Here is a 13,213-nt window from a genome sequence, read left to right as displayed (position 1 = left end):
CAGTATTTCTGCCAAATAAGGTGTCAATTTCATTTCATTTTCCTTATGCTATGTAACTGATACCATGCTTTTGGTCCTCATGTATTTTGGTACATCGAAAGAACAGAATGCTGCATGATTTTGTTTGTGAATGGTATTGTTATCTTTTTAATTTGTGCTACTATGTATCCTACTTGTTATCCTTTTTATTAGTACTATTACATATCCTACCTGTTTAAGTCCTTTTAGCTTCCTGTTTTAACATTACCTCCTACTGAATCTTTTGGGTTGTTCTTGACGACTCTTTTAGTCTTGGTCTAGTAAGGCCTGTTGCCCAGCTCCATGACTGCTTATTTTTCCAGCTTTCCATATTGACACATCTCTGTTGTAAAAGAATATTTTGCTGGAAGGCAGAGTGTGGAATGAATTGTCACCCAGCTGTCCCCACAACTGTTTCCTGCATTGTTACTTTCCCTCTCTAAGGGATGACGATAGGACCCCAATTGAAATAAATTAGAAATTGTGAAACAGATATTTAGTGTATATGTTTATATTTTTGTATATATTTATTTATAATTTTACTGTTACCTCCTACTGAATCTTTTGGGTTGTTCTTGAGGACTCTTTTAGTCTTGGTCTAGTAAAGCCTGTTGCCCAGCTCCATGACTGCTTATTTTTCCAGCTTTCCGTATTGACACATCTCTGTTGTAAAAGAATATTTTGCTGGAAGGCAGGGTGTGGAATGAATGGTCACCCAGCTGTCCTCACAATTGTTTCCTGCATTGTTACTTTCCCTTTCTAAGGGATGACCATAGGACCCCAATTGAAATAAATTAGAAATTGTGAAACAGAAATTTAGTGTATATTTTTATTTATAATTTTACTGTTACCTCCTACTGAATCTTTTGGGTTGTTCTTGAGGACTCTTTTAGTCTTGGTCTAGTAAAGCCTGTTGCCCAGCTCCATGACTGCTTATGTTTCCAGCATTCTGTATTGACACATCTCTGTTGTAAAAGAATATTTTGCTGGAAGGCAGGATGTGGAATGAATTGTCACCCAGCTGTCCCCACAACCGTTTCCTGTGTTGTTACTTTCCCTCTCTAAGGGATGACTTTAGGACCTCAATTGAAATAAATTAGAAATTGTGAAACAGATATTTAGTGTATATGTTCATATTTTTGTATATATATATTTGTAATTATATAAACTTTTAACTTGGCAAAACTCAGCAACCCAAAATTCCACTTTGACTTGGCAATTCCGTATATTCAGGTGTAGCGGCCAGTTTCTGTTTGGCTTGAGTGTAGGTTGTGATTTAGCTCACCTGCAAAGTCCAAATAGGGTTTGGCATAGCACATGGGTGTAGACAAGATTCTTTCAACACCTATTGGTCCATCTCGAGTTGATTGTGTGGGAGGATTGTGCTCTTCTCTTGATGTGTATTGTGGAGTATTCAGAGGAAAAGTTGGGCTTTGTGCTGTTGGAACTTATGCTACATATCACACAGTGGACCTGGTATATTATTATTGAAGATGATTGCCAAATAAAGAAACTTTGCATCTTCAAATGCGAAACTTTCCTGTTCTACCTCACCAACTGGCTTGTATGATCTGCAGCGAGTGATACATTACTCCCTTGTTAGGAAGGAATCACTAGAAATGGATATTTATCTAGGTTGCATGGGTATGCATACCCGCATCCCTGGGATGTGTACCCAAGTATCAGGTACACGTACCCGAGTACTGGGTACTCAGTGAAGAGCATCACAGCTAAAGATCTTGATTAAGATTTGTGATTTTTGTTTCTGTTTTTTGTTTGCATACCAGCTTGTTGTTTATCAAGCTTAATTCAACATGTAATCAGTTTGAAACTTTGAAACAATACTGATTAACAGTAATCTTTATCACTGTTTATCATTTCAAATATGTTATATGATTTATGATCTTCTTGTTTATGTTTAAAGTTTTCCTTCTCTGTTATGCATCTAAACATTTAACATATATTATTATTGCAATCAAATGGCAAATCTGAAACTGAAAATAATACACGTGCAAACTTTATTACTGTTCTTGTTTTGAAAAACCATTGCCAGGACTCAAATTTTCAGATTTTCTATAAATATTAAATTATATTTAAAAAATTGATGTATGCCCATCCCGTATTTTGACAAAATACTCATATCCCTATCTGTATTTGTACCCAAGTACCTGTTTCTGTTTGGCTTGAGTGTAGGTTGTGATTTAGCTCACCTGCAAAGTCCAAATAGGGTTTGGCATAGCACATGGGTGTAGACAAGATTCTTTCAACACCTATTGGTCCATCTCGAGTTGATTGTGTGGGAGGATTGTGCTCTTCTCTTGATGTGTATTGTGGAGTATTCAGAGGAAAAGTTGGGCTTTGTGCTGTTGGAACTTATGCTACATATCACACAGTGGACCTGGTATATTATTATTGAAGATGATTGCCAAATAAAGAAACTTTGCATCTTCAAATGCGAAACTTTCCTGTTCTACCTCACCAACTGGCTTGTATGATCTGCAGCGAGTGATACATTACTCCCTTGTTAGGAAGGAACCACTAGAAATGGATATTTATCTAGGTTGCATGGGTATGCATACCCGCATCCCTGGGATGTGTACCCAAGTATCAGGTACACGTACCCGAGTACTGGGTACTCAGTGAAGAGCATCACAGCTAAAGATCTTGATTAAGATTTGTGATTTTTGTTTCTGTTTTTTGTTTGCATACCAGCTTGTTGTTTATCAAGCTTAATTCAACATGTAATCAGTTTGAAACTTTGAAACAATACTGATTAACAGTAATCTTTATCACTGTTTATCATTTCAAATATGTTATATGATTTATGATCTTCTTGTTTATGTTTAAAGTTTTCCTTCTCTGTTATGCATCTAAACATTTAATATATATTATTATTGCAATCAAATGGCAAATCTGAAACTGAAAATAATACACGTGCAAACTTTATTACTGTTCTTGTTTTGAAAAACCATTGCCAGGACTCAAATTTTCAGATTTTCTATAAATAATAAATTATATTTAAAAAATTGATGTATGCCCATCCCGTATTTTGACAAAATACTCATATCCCTATCTGTATTTGTACCCAAGTACCCCTGTCCCCGTGCGAAATTGATATTTATCTCTAAACTAAAAAGTTCTAGCATATGGAAAATAGAGACTGGAGTACTGAAATTATTTGCTGGTGTAGACTGTGCTAGCATTCGATTTGCCGTTCTGTGAGTTGAAATAAAGGGTAGAGGGTTTGTAATAACTATGTTATATTCTCTGATTTTATGGTTCTGTTATAATTTTCTGCAAATGGGACAACTGGGTTTGTTAATGAAACTCAGAATTGAATGTGCCCATTTGCCAAATTCAAAGATAATACTTATTGGTAATATATATTACAATCCTGTTGTCTTGAATGTATCCAAGAAACTCCCTGCAGACTTTGATTGAGAAATAAAAATGCTACCACCTGTCTACCAAACCTTTACAATGAGACAATAGTGCAGTGTCACCAGTTTAGTTCAATTCTCTCAAGCTGCCACATTACCAGTAACTATGACATCATCCGCATAGATTACTATAAGAACAATGATACTATTACAAGTGCTTTTGATAAACAACTTGGAATCCTAAGTACTTTTGTGATAGGCTTGTGCAACCAAATATTTTGGGATCTTGACATACCAGGTCTGGGGGCTTGCTTAAGGCAGTAATGATTGTTTACTAATCCGCATACTTGGTGCTCTTTGCCTACAACCTTGAGTTGTACCAGCTGTGACATGTAGACCTCCTCCTCCAAGTCAACATTCGAGGAAAGTACTCTTCATGTCCATTTGATGGGTGTTTGATCCAGATTGTGCAGCAATGTGTAGAGGTAGTTGGATGGTGCACATCTCTGTTGTAGGGGAAAGGGTTTTCTTATAGCAAATGATGACTCCTGTGAGAATCCTTTACACAGAAAGCTATATGGTGCACATGTTTGCAAGATGTACAAAATGAAGTAAGTGTTGGTTTGTAGTGACTAATGAGGAAAGTACTCTACTCTTTTCATAAGACAAGGTATTTTTGGTTCTCTGTAAAGTTTCTGCAAATTCTGTTATTAAATCAGACTTTAGTAATACCCTTAGGATTGCTGTAGATGATCTTCTTATTCTCCTGAATGTAGGAGGAGTTATCAGAATTTAAATGCTGTTCTGATTTTGTTTTATCTCTGCAATAAATTTGTATAGGCAGTGTTGCTTGAAGGAGCAGACTTATGTTATTTGTGTCCTCAAACTACAATAACACCCACCCCTTATACCAAGACCAAAGGGCATGTCCCTTACAGGGACATGACCCTCCCTAGGTTAGCTCATACATTACTTGTAGAAATCGGTGCCTTAAGGGAGCTAACAAAAATGTTTAACTAACATAACAATTAGTTATAGTTAGTACAAGATATGTTTACTGCCAAGGATCGCCGCCCATCCTATTGCCAAGTAATAGTGTATATATTTCTTTCGTATGGTATAAGGGGAGAAGATTAAGGTGCGGTCTGCACTTCTCAGACCAGTATGAATATCATTGTTAATATTTGACACTCCCTCTTAACTTGATAATCATACTGAGAGAGAACATATCTAGTATAATCAATTACGATGAATAAGCATAGATTGATACTCTATATCTATTTGAATCTTCTAAGAAAATGGTATCGTGTAACATATGATACTGAGTCATATAACCATCTTGTGATATGACTTATCACTTATACGAGTGATGCCAGTATTGCATGTAGTGCAATACTCAGGATAAAATCTAAAGAACGATTAAATTTTTCATTTATCCAGGTTGTGATTCATAGGAATTGGCAATCCTATATCACAACTTGATCTTGAGGTAAGATCTACCAGAATACAGGATAAAGTCTGAAGAATAAATTCTTCCTTTATCCAAGTTGTGATTCATAGACACGGAAATGCTTTTGTGACAAATGATCTTGAACTCACCTAGATCTAACAGTAGTTCTATACTGTTCAATACATTTATCTGAGAAATCGTCATCTCTCATAATGTCTTTTATACAAGTATTCATTACCTAAGAGATCGTCACCTCTTAAATGATGAATACAGATGGTGGAGCCCATAACAGTCTATAGCCTGACAATCAAATTATTTTATTAATAATTTATAATATACAAATGAATTACAATTCAACCATTCCAAGTCTTTTTTTCAAGTGATTTATATTCACTCTAGAGAGAGGTTTGGTGAGAATATCTGTTGTCTAATCTGCAGTGCAAATGTATTCTAATTTTATAGTATTCTTGTCTACCATATCTCTTACATAATGGTAAAGAATTTCGATATGCTTGGACCTGTCATGAAAAACTGGATTCACCGAAAGCTTGATGGAACTCTGCTTATCACAATGAATAATCGTAGGTTTCATGGCTTGCCCAAATAATCCCACAAGTAACTTTCTAAGCCAAATTGCTTCTCAAGAGGCCATCGCTACTGCAATGTGTTCGGCTTCTGTTGAACTTTGTGCTACTGAAGATTGTTTTCTGCATATTTAAGATATCATTGCTAATCCTAAACTGAAACAAAATCCTGAAGTACTTTTTCTATCTCTACACTTCCACCCCAATCTGAGTCAGTGAATCCATGTAAATCAAAGTCAACTTTCTCATATTTGAGCCCAAGATTAAGAGTGTCTTGTAAGTATCTCATAATGTGGTTGACTGCAACTAGTTGAATCTCCTTTGGCTCACACATAAACTGACTTAAGGCATTAACAACATAGCAAATATTAGGTCTTGTATTTACCAAGTACATTTGGGACCCAATCATCTTTCTGTAGAGATTAGAATCTATGGAAGGTGATTTGGCTTCTTCTTCTTTAAGTTTATGTAGATTAGTCTCCATTGGAGAAGACATAGACTTGCAATTCTACATTTCAAATCTCTTCAAAATATCTCATGTATACTTCCCTTGATTAAGTATAATGCTGTCAGAATTTTGCCGTACTTCCAGTCTTAGGAAGTAATCCAAGTCTTTCATCTCAAATTCTCTAATTAGATCTTTCTTGCATTGATCTATGAGCTGATCATCTCCTGTTATTAGTAAATCATCAACATACAGTTTCAAAATTACCATATCATGTTTATCCCTTTTATAATATAGATTTGGATCGGCTTCATTTTTGGAGAATCCTAAGCTGGTGAGATACTTATCAATTCTTTCATACCAAGCCCTTGAAGACTGTTTAAGCCCATAGAGAGCTTTTTTGAGCCTACAAACAAAAATGTTAGGATCATGAGTTTCAAATTCTTCAGGTTGCTCCAAATGTACTTCTTTTGTAATCTTTACATTTAGGGATGCTATTTTTACATCCATCTGATGTTCTTTTCGTCCCTTTGATGCTGCGACAGCTAGTGCTGCTCTTATAAAGGTGTATCTGGCAACAGGAGCAAAGGTTTCTTCATAATCAATCCGTTTTCTTTGAGAGAATCCTCTCGCTATGAAAATATTTTTCTGTCAAGGTATGAAAATCCTATATGCTTTGGATGTTTCACTATACCACACAAAAATACCTTTCCTCTCAGAGGGCTTTAACTTAGTTCTCTTTTCTTTTGGAACATGGATATATACAGGGCACCCAAAAATCCTAAGATGACTTATATTGGGTTTAACCTTATTAAAGACTTTTTCAGGAGTTTTATCTCTAAGGTAGGAGTGAGGGCTTCTGTTTCGAATATAGACATCAGTACATGAGGCTTGTGCCCAAGATAATATTCTAGATTTTGATCAAATATCATAGCTCTAGCAGCTTCTATAATTGTTCTATTCTTTCTTTTTGCTACCCTGTTTTGTTCTGGGTTATAAGTAACAGTATACTCTCTCTTAATTCTTGTTTCTTTACAAAACCTTTTAAACAAATCTGAGGTGTATTCCCCTCCATTATCAGTTCTAAGAGTTTTAATTTTATGTCCTGATAAGTTTTCAGTTAAGGTTTTAAATTCTTTAAATCTCTTTGAGGATTTCTTCTGATTCTTTGCATTTTAAGAAGTAAATGCAAGTTTTCCTAGAGAAGTCATCTATGAACATAATATGGTACCAAAATCCTCCAAAAGAAGGAACAGACATAGGTCCACATAAATCTGAGTGGATTAATTCCAAAACATTGTTAGTTTTTCTAGTGCTATCTTCTCCATGGTTGATAAAGTTTTGAAATTTAGATGTCCTAATCTTCTGTGCCATATTTCATTTATGTCCGCAGCTTCATGAATTAAGACTTGAATAGGTCTACTAGGTTCTGAATTTAATTCATACAAATACCCTTTTCTTGACCAATCAATTTTGCTTTCTCAATTGAGGAGTTTTTTGCCCAGGTCATGACTTTATGGTCCATAAATGCAACATTATGTCCATCATCTTTGAGTGCTGTAGCTGAGATTAGATTTTTTTTTATTCTTGGCACATAGAGTACTCCTTTGAGAAGAAGAGAATTTCTTGATTTTAGTTTCAAGTTGCAATTTCCAATTCATTTGACGGAATGTGCTGAATTATCACCGATGGTGACTCCACCATTAACCTTTCCTAATATAGAGTCTAGTGCTTCTTTGTATCTTGTAATATGTCTAGATGATCCACTATCAATTACCCAAGCTTTACTTGAGACTTCATTTGATAGTGACGAATACAATACACGATTCTTAGGATCATAGTTATCTTCTTCCTTAGTAACATTTGTACAGTTTACTTGTCGTTTAGAATTCTCAGGGCAATTAGATCTGTAGAGCCCAAACTTTTCACATTTGAAGCATTTTATTTTGGATAGATCTTTCTTAAGTTTGTCATTCTTTTGATTACCCCTTTTCTTCTTGAAATGCTTTTTCTTGCTTTTATAGGAATTTGTATTAAGAACATGAAGTTCTTCATCTTATGTTTTGAATTTTCCTCCTTTCTTTAGTTTTCTAGATTTTTCCTGAAGACAATCTCCCTTAAGTCTATTGAAGTCAGGAAGATTATCCCTGACACTTACTCCTTGTGCGAATGTTTCCCATGCATCTGGTAATCCATCTATAGCCATCAGTGTTAGTTCTGTATCATTAATGATGGTTCCTATACTTGAAAATTCATCTCTTAGGCTGACAACCCTTAGGAAGTAAGAATTCATCGATTCTCCCTTCTTTATTTGTATGTGATTTAGTTGCCTTTTTAGTGCGAGAACTGTAGTTGCATTGTTAACCTCATATGCGTTTAGTAGTGCATTCATCATAGCAAATGCTGTTTGATGTTTTGTTAGCATAGGTACAATATCATTTTTCACTCCATCTAATATGATTTGAATGGCTTTCCTATTTTCTTTACCCTAGATAGATTTATGAGTTTCAACTGTAGGTTGTCTACATAACATCATTTTCTTCTAGAATCATCATGATTCTGAATTTTCAAGCATCAAAGTGTTCTTTTCCATCAAACCTAACTTAGGGTCTGATTGTATATGCCATTGAAGATAGGAGAATGATGCTAGATATATATAAGGTCTGATTACTTAATTTGCAGGGCCTAGGTTCGACTACCAAAGCTCTAATATTATGTAAAGTTTCTGCAAATTTTGTTATTAAATCAGACTTTTATAATACCCTTAGGATTGCTCTAGATGATCTTCTTATTCTTTTGAATGTAGAGGAGTTATTAGAATTTAAATGCTGTTCTGATTTTGTTTTATCTCTGCAATAAATTTGTACAGGCAGTTTTGCTTGAAGGAGCAGACTTATGTTATTTGTGTGTCCTTAAACTACAATAACACCCACCCCTTATACCAAGACCAAAGGGCATGTCCCTTAAAGGGACATGACCTTGTCTAAGTTGGCCCAAACATTACTTGTAGAAATTGGTGCCTTAAGGGAGATGACAAGAACGTTTAACTAACATAACAATTAGTTATAGTTAGTACAAGATATGTTTACTGCCAAGGATTGCCGCCCATCCTATTGCCAAGTATAGTGTATATATTGCTTTTGTATGGTATAAGGGGAGAAGATTAAGGTGCGATCTGCACTTCTCAGACCAATATGAATATCATTGTTAATATTTAACAAATTTGTTAAACATTTTGGGGTTGTCTTGTCAATCGTTTCCCTAGGTTGACTTGTCATGTATGTTTAGGGTTAACTTGTTAAGCTAATATAAGTCATGTAATATTTGGGTTAGGGTTAGGGTTTAGTAAAGAGAATATATAGCTTCTTGCAGCAGTATTGAGCTATAAGGGAGATTGCAAATTGTAACAGGTTGAAGTTACTGAATAATAATATTGGACTCTGTTTGGTGGATGTAGTCCAAGATTGGGTGAACAATGTTAAATCTTTGTGTCCGCTATTCCATTTATGTGTGCTTTATTCCTTTGTGTTATTTGTTATATTTGTATGCAACTATTCCTTTTTGTCTGAATAATTCAAACGATAAGTAGTATACATGATACATCATATACATGTTACCATATTAGATAAGATGACAATATGTACAAAGTGAAGATCGATAAGAAAGAATGAATAAAGACATTAGAACAAGAATCCATCACCGATCTTCAATGGAGACAAATCTTTACTACTTGACCATATGAAACTCGGAGGGCTACTCCCTTCGTGCTTATGAGATAGACAAAAGGCCAAACGAGAGACAAAAGAAGCAACCAAATCTCCAAACATATTACTTATTAGCAAGACAAGGATCTACAAAGCCAAATATACAACTAGATGGAGAGGGATTATAGGTAATATGTAGGATTAGTGTCATCACATAGCCCTCTATCACAATAAACTCAAAGTACAAATTCATTTTATCTATCAAATCAAATCCAAATCCCAAGGCAATCGATCCACAACAATATCTCCTTTCAGCAATGACACTCTCAAGAATCCTCTCTCAAATCCACTAAACTGAGGAATATCTCAAGAAAAACACATTACACAAACTTTCAGATTTTTCTTCCACAAAATCTCAAGCCCACTTTCAGTTTGATGGTACAGATATGACCTGTTGTATCAATATTTCAAGCTCCATAATATATCCGATGATGCAATGGTTGACTGAGCTTCAATACATTTGGAATCAAAACCTTACTAATGGTGCAAATAAATGATGAGCGAAAAGTAAGGTTAATTACTTAGCTGTAGAGAATTCACTGATGACTTAGTAGCCTGCTACGAGCAACAACTATAAGTCACTTTCACTCAATTTACAAATTTAAAACGAATAGGTTATGAACTTAATATGATGCTGAACATATGAAATTGACATTTTAAACTCAAGATGTGACAGCTTATCAAAGACTCCAACTTCATATCTGGGGACTTAAATGAACAAATTAAACATGATGCTCATTTACTGAAACCTTGTAGAGTTCAAAAGGTTATGCAACATGCATTATATATGACAAATGAAATCTATGCACTAAAAGGTTAACACAGTGCCAACCAATGGGATTGTAAGATAAAAATGTCACTTATAAAAAGAATGGTTCTATTTTTCCCAGCTTAAGACAAATAACTAATGTCTCTTGTCAACAAAAAGCATAGTAAAGGGAAGATGTGGTAATAATGTGATTAATGACAATGAGGTTGAAGAAGAGGAAGACGTACATATTATATATAAAAGAACTAATTGAAACTAAATGATGAAAATCTAGAGAGATAAGAGTGCTACATTTTCCTTACATGCAAAAATGCCACTATCACTTTCAAATGTTTTGTTATTTAAAAAAGAGAAAGTTGGTAGTATTGATCGATACATACAACTTTGTTGATAAAAGATCAACATTGTAGTGAGAGGAATATTGGAGAGGGAGATTGGGTATTTCTTTGATTACAACTTAATAAATATATATTCCTTTAATAACATAGGAACACGAAGACATAATAACATGAAGCTTCCACCTAAATTTTGTGGTCCCTATAAAGTTGTCCATTGAATAGGAACCCTAGCGTAAAAGTTACAACTTCAATCTTCTAAAATTCTTCCTATATTCCATGTCTCTTGCTTAAGGAAAGTAATAGGCAATGGTAGTCCAATTCAAGTAGAATTGCAAGAGTTAGACAATGAAGACAAGTTTATTTTAAAATCTGAGTAGACTATTGAGAAAAGGGTGAAAAAGTTATGAATTAGATCTATGTCTGAGCTCCTAAATAATTGAAAGAATATGACAATTTAAGATGCAACATGAGAAGATGAACAGTTTATACAAAAACATCCAGAATTGTTGGACATTGAGGACATTGCTTTTTTTAAGGGAAGGGACATGTTAGATCCCTAATATTATAGCTAATGATATGACCCTAGTACGTTATATTCATAAGTAGATACTATATCTTAAATATTATGTTTAGGACTCTTTAAATGTTTCATCTTAACATAAATTATTTTGTAGCTTAATTTTTTTTGGATGAATTAGTTTGTCCATACATAGTTAGGTTTGTAAATAAAGGTTGAGATGTTTCTTCAACAGCATCATATGTTCTCTTCTTGAATATGTATGTTATCATCTGATAATTGAAGATCACCCCCTCCATTCACAAACACATCCATTCAATCACAAATACAATGGAGACAAACACATAAAATCACAAATACAATGCCTGAGAACCAAGTCCTCATTGTTGCATATGAAGCATCTATTATAGGTCATTGCCACTTTGATCACAAATGATATAAGAGGTTGCTGCTGCCACATGGAAAATGATCTTGTTGACATAAATAGTTTTGTCACTAATGCAATTATACTACCCCATTGCTGGAGACTTGTGGGAGGTCGTTGAATGTTCTCCTGCCCTTGCACCTCTGTCCTCCAGTGGATTCAATACTTACAAAATTTGGCTTTAGAGCTCAATTTGAGTACATTCCACTTAAGATGGATGTAGCATACAAGAAATAATGCACCCATTTACAATTTTTTAAAAAAACCGTTTTGATCTTATCAAAGATTTCTCCACTTATTTTCGAGCATAAGCATTCCTGTTTGACTGCTCACTTGCTAAACTATTACAGATTAGGAAAACAAGACATTAGAACATCAGAAGATTAAAGGTCTTGTTAAACCACAGAGAATCCTTAAAATATGAGACACTGATGTGTTTTTATGGGCTCAAGACAAGCCTATAATGTAATGCTTCTATTATGGCATAATATGCAAGCTGATCGACATGGAAATGAAAGGAGTTTGGGAGAGAGAGATTGGGTATTTCTTTGATTACAACCTTATGATAAATTTTCCTTCTAAAACATAAGATCATGAAGCTTGCACCTAAATTTTATGGTCCCTATAAACTTGTCCATTGAATAGGAACTGCAGCTTACAAGATAAATCTTCCACACTCTTCCAAAATTCATTCTAAATTCCATGTATCTTGTTTAAAGAAAGTAAAATTAACAATATTCCTATTCAAATAGGGTTGTAAGTGTTAGATGATGAATGCAAGTCTATTTTAGAACCTGAGGAGATTATTGAGAAAGAGTGAAAAACTTATGAAATACATCCATCTCTGAGTTCCTGATCCTAATTGATAGTAAGAATATTCCAATTGAAGATACAACATTAGAAGATGGACAATTTGTAGGAAAACATCCAGAATTGGTGGACATTGAGGACAATGCTTTTTCTAAGTGAAGGGGCATGTTAGAAACCTATGTTTATAGCTAATAATATTGCTCTAATACCATATATCCCTATGTATATTCTATATATTCTTAAACATATTATATTTAGCTCTTGTGGAATGCTTCATGTTAACATCAACTAGTTAGTACCTTAAATATATAGGATGAAGGGGTATGTCCCTACACAGTCAAGGTTGTAAATGAAGGTGAAGATGTTTCTATCAAAGCATCATATCATGTATTCTTGAATTGATATGTTATTATTTGATAATTGAAGATCAGCTTCTCAGTGGTCTGCTATATCTTTGATTTTTGAAAATATTACAAGAAGTATCATAAGCGTGCCCTTCCAAACCCTTGAAAAAATATGAGCGTTGAAGCATTAAAGATAGTGATTAAGCCTCAACTAAATTTGTTGCCATTGTGTTTCTGGTTTTTATTTCAATGGATTGTATGTTTTTTGGCTTCAATTCAATTTTTTTCTCCTATGTGGTTGCAAATCATATGTGCATCTTTTTCGATTGTTAAATATCATTGCATGTTTTAGGATGTTGCCTTTTAATAG

At 34.3% G+C, this 13,213-nt stretch overlaps 1 protein-coding gene across 1 annotated transcript in view; it reads left to right on the top strand.

Moving 5' to 3' along the window:
• Positions 1-13,213, top strand: part of ATP5 (delta subunit of Mt ATP synthase) — a 95,822-nt gene that overhangs the window by 19,951 nt on the left and 62,658 nt on the right. The gene's annotated exons all lie outside the window — the stretch shown is intronic.

The sequence above is a fragment of the Cupressus sempervirens genome, chromosome 10, assembly GCF_028749045.1.
Source record: "Cupressus sempervirens isolate cs-2001-9-10 chromosome 10, ASM2874904v1, whole genome shotgun sequence".
Taxonomy (NCBI): domain Eukaryota; kingdom Viridiplantae; phylum Streptophyta; class Pinopsida; order Cupressales; family Cupressaceae; genus Cupressus; species Cupressus sempervirens.
The sequence above is the reverse complement of the archived record's forward strand: the minus strand, read 5'-3'. Positions and strand labels throughout refer to the sequence as shown.